Below are 8,170 nucleotides of genomic sequence, written 5' to 3' on the forward strand. Positions count from 1 at the left end.
GCAATTGGGATTGTTTTGTGTCTAGTCTCCTGTCTTATTGTTATTCTTCTGTTCTCCACTATGGGGCAATCATCATAACTGTCTGTGTCTTAACCCCCTTAATTGCAGTTCTTAATCATTTCAGTGATTTCAAGGAGAGAACAAAGTATTACAGAAAGCCAATCTTTCCCGGCAAACTGCATGCCTTTTGTGAACTCAAATGGCCATCGTTAACTCCTTCCTGGCAACTAGAAGGATCTTTTGTCATCCCTACAGCCCAGGTGGTCCATCAGGCAGTTTTTGGACCCCTGACTCACCCAGACCAGATTGTCTATATCCAGGTTTGGCTCTATGATCCTCTGGGATGGCGATAAAAATTCCTGAGGGCCACTGAACAACAACCTCAGAACCCTCCTCTCTTTGCTCCTCTAAAATCCCCTAAACCTCCAGAAAAATCCTCAGTTCTATCTTCTGACAAGGAGGATCCCCCTACTTCTTTGCCTCCCCCTTCCACCATCTCCTTTCTGCCCCCTAGACACTCGACCTCCTAGCCCCATGCGAATTCGAAGCCGCCAGTGACCCAAGAATCCAGTCTCCCCTGACACCTCTGAGTCCAGGGACCTCCCCTCGGGCAATTTTTCCCTCTACAGGAAGTTCCAAATCCGAGTAACCCTCAACAACCCCTTTCTGCCTTCATTCCCTTTAACTCCTCTGACCTCTACAACTGGAAACACCAGAATCTTCCCTTTTCTGAGGATCCCCAAGGTTTGATTACTCTCCTTGAAACTATCTGTTATACCCATCATCCCACCGGGGACGACTGTCAACAACTCCTTCAGACCCTCTTTACTTCAGAGGAATGCGAGTGTATTAAGGTGCTTGCACGAAGATCAGTCAAGGGACCGGAAAGAGAGCCGACATCGGACCCCATCTGTCTGGATCTTGTATTCCTCTTGTCCAGACTAGGACCCCAACACAGACCGAGATAAGGTAGCTTTCAATCGGTATCGCCAGATCCTATTGGGTGCCCTTAAAGGTGATGCCAGGAAGCCCACCAGTTTGTCCAAATTATCTGAAGTTAGATAATTGGCCACAGGATCCCCTGCGGGCTTCTTAGAAAGACTACAAGAGGCTTGTTTTATTTATACTCCAATAGATCCAGAGGCACCCAAGAACACAAGGACTATTAATATAGGCTTTGTTACCCAGTCGGCTCCAGATGTAAAATGCAAATTACAGAAACTTGAGGGATTTGAGGGAATGCCCCTTAGTCAGTTAGTGGAGATTGCACAGAAGGTATTTGATAATCGTGAAGACACCGAGGATAAAATCTGACCAATATATTAGAGGTGCTGGCTGACAAGGTCGTGGAACCTCGACCTCCTCTGGACAAGGATCAATGTGCTTACTGCAAGAAAAAGGGACATTGGCACAGGGACTGTCCCAAGCACAAACTAAGACTTCAAAAAGATGCCAAGACCTTGTCATTCCACAACTGAGGAGGTCAGGGCTCCTCTGGTCCCCCAGAGCCCCGGATAACCCTAAATGTGGGGGACCAACCCGTTAAATTTCTGGTGGACTCAGGGGCATCTCACTCCGTGCTTACCCAACTCAGGGAGCTACTGGATCAGCCAAAACTTACCAAAAATTACAAGCTAAACTCTCATGGTCTGGCCAGAAAGCCTACCAGCATGAGTTCCTTTGGATACCGGAGTGCCCTGATCCCATCCTGGGTTGAGACCTTCTACACAAATCAAAGGTCCATCCCACCTTTTCACAAGAGCAACCAGAGGTCACCCTGGGAACAGATGGCCCTTCTAAACTTAAGATTTTGACAATCTTCCTTGAAGGAGAAGGTTACCTTCTAGAGGGAGACCCTCAATTACCCACAGACTGTGAACTGTTAACCCGATGGCACCAAGAAATCCCGAGTTTAGGCAGAAAACAATCTGCCTGGATTAGCTTTAAATCAAGTACCTTTGGTGATCAAGCTTACTCCCCTGGCAACTCCCATTCAGCTTAAACAGTACCCTATAAGCCTGGCTGCTCATCAAGGCATATTAAAACACATCCAAAGACTCCGGAGCCATAGCATAGTAAGACCATGTGTATCCCCTTGGAATACACCCCTGTTGCCTGTCCAAAAGTTCAGAACACAAGATTATCGAACAGTTCAAGACCTGAGAGAGGTAAATAAAATGATGGTCACTCTTCATCCCACCGTGCCTAACCCCAACACTCTGCTGAGCTTCTTGAGTCAAGATCAATCCTGGTACTCGGTATTGGACCTAAAGGATGCCTTCTTCACCCTGCCCATTGCTCTGCAAATACAAGCCATCATGCAGATTCCTGTACCAGTCAATAAAAGACAGAAACCTTGATCAAGGTAACACCAGATAAATGTCTATCTAACTCCCATGTGATGTGTTATCAAGTCTTGCTTTTGACCTGGCTATCAGCTTCCAAGAGACCACAGGCTTAAACCCAGCCAACTTGCTGCTGGATTATGACACCTCATTGCCAATTCACAATGGCTCTGAGATGGTAGAACACTTCTCCGGAATCCAACCAGATTTAGCAGATGAACTATTGCTGGGAGCCCTTTCATATTTCTCAGATGGGAGCAGTTTCATCCACCAAGGTAAGTATGTTGTGGGAGCTGCAGTCACCACAGACACCCAGGTTCTTTGGAGTCAAGGATTAGTACCTGGAACCTCAGTCCCACAAGCCGAACTCATTGATCTCATTGAGGTCCTGAAATTATCTGAGGGAAAGAGAATCAACATATACACTGACAACAGGTATGCATTTGCCACTACTCATGTTCATGGTGTCATTTATCAGGAAAGGGGCTTATTAACCTTTGGAGGACTTAAGATTAAAAATAATCCTCAGATCCTAGATTTATTGGCAGCCATTTGGTTGCCCAAGAAGCTGGCCATAATCCATTGCAAGGCCTACCAATTTGGAGATGACCCTATTATACGGGGCAACAACTTGGCTGATGTGGCCACCCTAGAAGTGGCCCTAAAATCAGTGGGGAGTGAACAGGCTTCTATACAGCTGTTAATACCTCCAACTTTGTCTGACCCTACATACACTCAAAAGGACTTACATCTAGCTACAGAACTCCATGAAAAACAAAATATCCCCAGAGGTTGGTACCAGTTACCTGACAAGTGAGTCTTACACTCAGAAGTCCTTGGGTGTAAACTTATCCAACAAACTCACCAAGCCACCCATTTGGGCTGCTTTAAGTTATCCAACTTGTTTCGGGAACCATTTTTCATCCCTCAGCTGTCCAAACTTACTCAGTCTGTCAGTTTGAGGTGTCCTCAATGTCAATTAGTGAATCCTAAAAAACAAACAAACAAAAAAATTAAAGATCTCCTAATATCCAGGAACCATGCCAGGAGAACATTGGGAAATAGATTTTACAGAGATTGGAAAACTTGGACTCCAAGGACAAAAATTCCTTCTGGTCATGGTCGACTCCTTCACTGGATGGGTTGATGTTTTCCCAACCAAATCAAAATCATCTCTAAACATAGTCTGGATGCTCCTCTATGAGATAGTTCCCAGATTTGGCCTTCCATTATCTATGGGGTCTGACAATGGTCATGCTCTCATAGCTCAAATTACTCAAAAGATGTCTCAGGCTTTACAGGTGAATTGGAAACTTCAAGGTGCCTACCAGCCTCAAAGTTCAGGGCAGGTAGAAAGAATGAACCAAACTTTAAAAACTATAACCAAAATGGCCCTGGAAACTGTTGAAAACTGGGTGAGTCTCCTTCCTTTTGCCCTCCTGCACATGTGCTGTACCCCCTATGTTTTTGGAATCTCCTCCTTTGAAGCCCCTTATGGGAGACCTCCTCCCCTTATACCTAAGATCTCTGAGGAAAAACTAGCGAAGATTGCTAACCAAAATCTTATTAAGTCTCTTTAGGCTCTTCAGCCAGTTTTGACATCTATCCACCAGCTGTTCCTCAACACCACCCTATACCGGACGCCTTCTCCAACGGAGATCAACTGGCAGCCAAGCCTGGATCTCAAGTCCTCATTAAGAGATACCACTGATAGCCACTTGAACCTCATTGGGAAGGACCTTACACCATGGTTCTCAGCACCCCAATGGCCATCAAGGTCACTAGAAAGACTGGCTGGATTCACCACTCCCACCTCAAGCCAGTCCCAACGTCCGATCTCGAGAATCTTACAGATAAGTGGACTGTGCTTACTTCTAAGGATCCCTTAAAGCTAAAATCAACCATATGTACCTGATCTCTTTCCTTCTGTGTACGCTTCCTTTTGCCCTCCCCAAGGGTCCTAGCCATAACCCCCAATATGAAACTCGGAAACTTACTGATTACAATACTGTAGAGGTCCCAGACACTAACACCACTGTACATGGGGTCATTACAGTAGACCTTTGTAGGCATCTCAGAGATCCTGCTGATAAGATTCCTAGTGGCCATTATGGATCCTTTGAGTGGTCCAACATCCCCACTAATCTGTCACCATGGTGTAGAACCTTAGACCAACAAAAAAATTTACAGTCAACCCCATGGTATATTTGCCTCCCAAAACAAAAAGAGCTACCCAAAGATATGCGAGTTATGGGGTTTGGTACTGGCTAACATACTTGGCATTGCTCCCAGAACCATGAAAGGGAATTCTTTTGCTATGTTTGGGGATGTGAGTCAATTAGTCCCTGGGGAGGAAACAATAATGATCTACAGATCAAAGTAACCCAAACGGCCACTAGTAATTGTAAGCTAAATGGATGCAATAAAATGACTTTTACCATCAAACATCCTACCCTACCTGACTAGATGGGTGGCTTACACAATGGCATTAGGCTATATGTCCCTGGTTATGACCCAGGCAATTCCTTCACCATTCATTTTATTCCCAGACCCCCATGCACTGTGCCCATGACTCATCCCGTAGGTCCCCAAATACCCCTACAGCCCCTACCTGAACCTAAGTCAACCACTTTCCCTGTCACCCCCTCCTCTCCTACCCTTTCTGCTTCTCTGCATTCCCCAATTTTAGCCACCTTTTCCCCTTCCCCTGATTCCTTTCTTCCCCTTGAAATCAGCTTTCAATATCTCAACCTTACAACCCTGATCTAACAGAGGACTGATGGCTCTGTCTACTGTCTCGACCTCCTTTCTATGGAGCAGCTCCCATGACTGTTTACATTCTCTCACTCCTTAACTCCTCTGCTGATGACCCCACCAGTTGGTGGGGTCATAAATCACTTCTCACCCTGAGAGACATACATGGACTTCCTGGAACTTTCTTGTACTCGGTTTCTTATCCCTTATCTTCCTCCCCTTATTCCATTTTTTGTGACAAGTCTTCCATTCCTATTTCAAATCACTCTTACCCCACTAACCAACATTACATCACCCCTAATGGTACATGGTTTGCATGCACTTCAGGTCTGACACCATGTGCCATGCACTACCTGTTCACCCAACAACTAGAGCTCTGTATTTTGGTCCATGTTTTTCCCCTAGTATACTGGTATTCGGTAGATAATGGACACAGTCATATTTTACCTATCTTTAACCATGGAGATTTCCTAAGTGTCAAAAGCACCCAGTACTCCTACCCATTCTTTTGGGCATCAGTGTGGCAGGGTCTTTAGGCCTAGGAGTGTCTAGTCTTGTGGTGGGAGATGTCAACTATAGGCGCCTTAGTACCCTCATTGACCAAGATTTGCCTACTTTGAGTGACTCAGTGTCTAAGCTAGAAGAATCTCTTAACTTGTTGGCTGAAATGGTACTACAAAATAGGAGAGGCTTAGACCTCTGCCTTGCTTTGGGAGAAACATGTTGCCTCTATGCTAACCATTCAGGAGTTATCAAACAAAACATGTCAGAGTTTAAAAAGAGATTATGTGAAAGAGAACAAGCTAGACAGTCTGAAAAAAAACTGGTTTTAAAATGGTTTTCTTTTTTCTCCATGGCTAAGCACTCTAATTACAGCCGCAGCTGGCCCCTTGATAATTGTTCCCATATGTGTGACTATTGGGCCCTATGTCCTCAATAGGTTAATCCAATATATCCAAAGTAGAATACAAATATTAAAATTGATGGTCGTACAATCCCCAGGTTATGAACAAGTGCCCTTGAATGAAACCATTTCCCATGAGTCAAAGATTTGACTCACTACCTAAAATCAGTGGGGAATGTTATAACCTGACCAAAGCACTACCATCCTGTTCTGTATGTGTCATCTTAGTGAACCATGTCAGCTGCTGTATAATGTGTATTTACCTCACAGAACATCTGTTTCCACAAACACCCATTCCATCCTTGAGTTTCAATGTAACTTCTGTTTCCCAATCCTTCCCCAGATCTATAATCATATTTAGTAACACCTGCTTCCGCAAACCCTCATTCCACCCTTGAGTTCCAATGTGACTTCCTTTTCCCAAGCCCTCATCCCATCTTTGAGTTCCAATATGTACTTATCTCACAGAACACCTGTTTCCACCCTTGAGTTCCAATGTGACACCCTTTTCCCAAGCCCTCTTCAGACCTATAACCATACATAGTCTCAACAGATGTCATGACTTTTTGAACCCCAAGTTGTTCCCCTGCCTGCTTTGTGGGTTTAAGCTTTATAAACCTCATGCTCCCCTTTCTCAGGGTACTTTGTGCTGGGTGTTGCTGCTGGGTACCAGCTAAAATAAGTACTTTTTAAACTTTTCAGCCTGCCTCATTTTTGAGTTACAACAATAAGTTCATTACTTAGCTCCAGATATTAAGAAAGTGCTACAAAAGATAGCTTTTACTCCAGACAACTCACTTGATGCTTTATAGGACAGTAAGGAAATGGGAAAGAACCAGCAAGAAAAAGCAAAAAGACCAAAAATGGCTGCCTTTATTGTGGCCTCAAAACAAACTCTAAGTCTAATTCTCTGGGCTCCAAGATCTCAATGCACCTACTACTGCTGTCAGAAGCCAGGTCATTGTAAGAGGGTCTACTTTATGAGGCCCATTAACAATGCCCTGACTGCCATGACAGCCACTAGAAGTGAGACTGCACTCTGAGGCAGAGGTCCCAGAGTTCAGACTTAGCTTCCCAGATGGTCCAGTAAGACTGAAGGGCCCTGGTCCTGCCTCCTCCCTCTGGCCAAACTATCATCTCTACCTGTCATCTCCATGGAGGAGCCCTGAGTAATCATGACCACAGGAGAAAAAAGTCCAGCTCTTTGCTGGATATTGGTACAGTTCTCTGTCTTTTTCCAACCCTGACCTTTATTCCAGTCATCATCATCTTATTTTAGTTGTAATTGAGATATATTGCTTCAGCTGTAAATGAGATACTACAATATATGTTGAGGTTTCTTACTAAGCAAAATGATGTTAAGACTAGTTTTTACAAATGTAATGTATTGTTAAAGTTGGTGAGACACAAGAGGTGACACAAAAACCAGTGGGGACACAAGAGATATTGCCTGTTCTAGAGTTCTAAAAACCCACCTATTCAGACTCTGTTGTTAACTCATGTTCCTTGCTATTGAAGTAGATTAGCAGTGGTGACCCATGTCAAAATAATTTAATATAACATCGTCTACAAGCTAAGATATAGCCCTGATGAGTCAATAATTTGACTCGGCTACAAAAACCAGTGCGGAATATTATAACCTGAACAAAGCGCCACAATCCTGTTCTGTATCTGCTGTCTTAGTGAACCATGTCAACTGGTTCAACTGGCCCAACTGCTGTAAAATATGTGCCTATCTCCTAGAACTTCTGTTTCTGCAAGCCCTCACCCCACCCTTGAGTTCCAAAAATGACCACTGCTGTTCCTACTCCCTTAAATTTCAAGAACTTCTCCAGACCTATAACCATATCTCGTCTCAACAACTGCCATGTCTCCTTGAACTCCCTGAGTTGTACCCCACCTGCTTTGTGGTTTTAAGCTTTATAAACCCCACACTCCCTCCCTTCAGTGTGCACTTAGGCATTTTGTGCTGGGTTGTTGTAGAGAGCCCATGCCGCGAATCGCGGCATCAGAACCAAATCCCTAGAGACCACTGGGTGAGGCCTGCTGCAACCCTCGGAGCCTGAGCTAGATTACCCCTCCCATCGAGCATGCTAAGATGGCGCTCATTTCCTGCTTCCGCGTTTGCTGTACACCCCATCTATGATGATGTAAGATGCCCTCCCTG

General features: G+C 44.6%; 1 pseudogene; it reads right to left on the reverse strand.

Moving 5' to 3' along the window:
• Positions 1-3,930: 3,930 nt before the first annotated feature.
• Positions 3,931-8,170, reverse strand: part of LOC101584662 — a 12,476-nt pseudogene continuing 8,236 nt past the window's right edge.

The sequence above is a fragment of the Octodon degus genome, unplaced genomic scaffold (assembly GCF_000260255.1).
Source record: "Octodon degus isolate 3935 unplaced genomic scaffold, OctDeg1.0 scaffold00399, whole genome shotgun sequence".
NCBI classification, from domain to species: Eukaryota; Metazoa; Chordata; class Mammalia; order Rodentia; family Octodontidae; genus Octodon; species Octodon degus.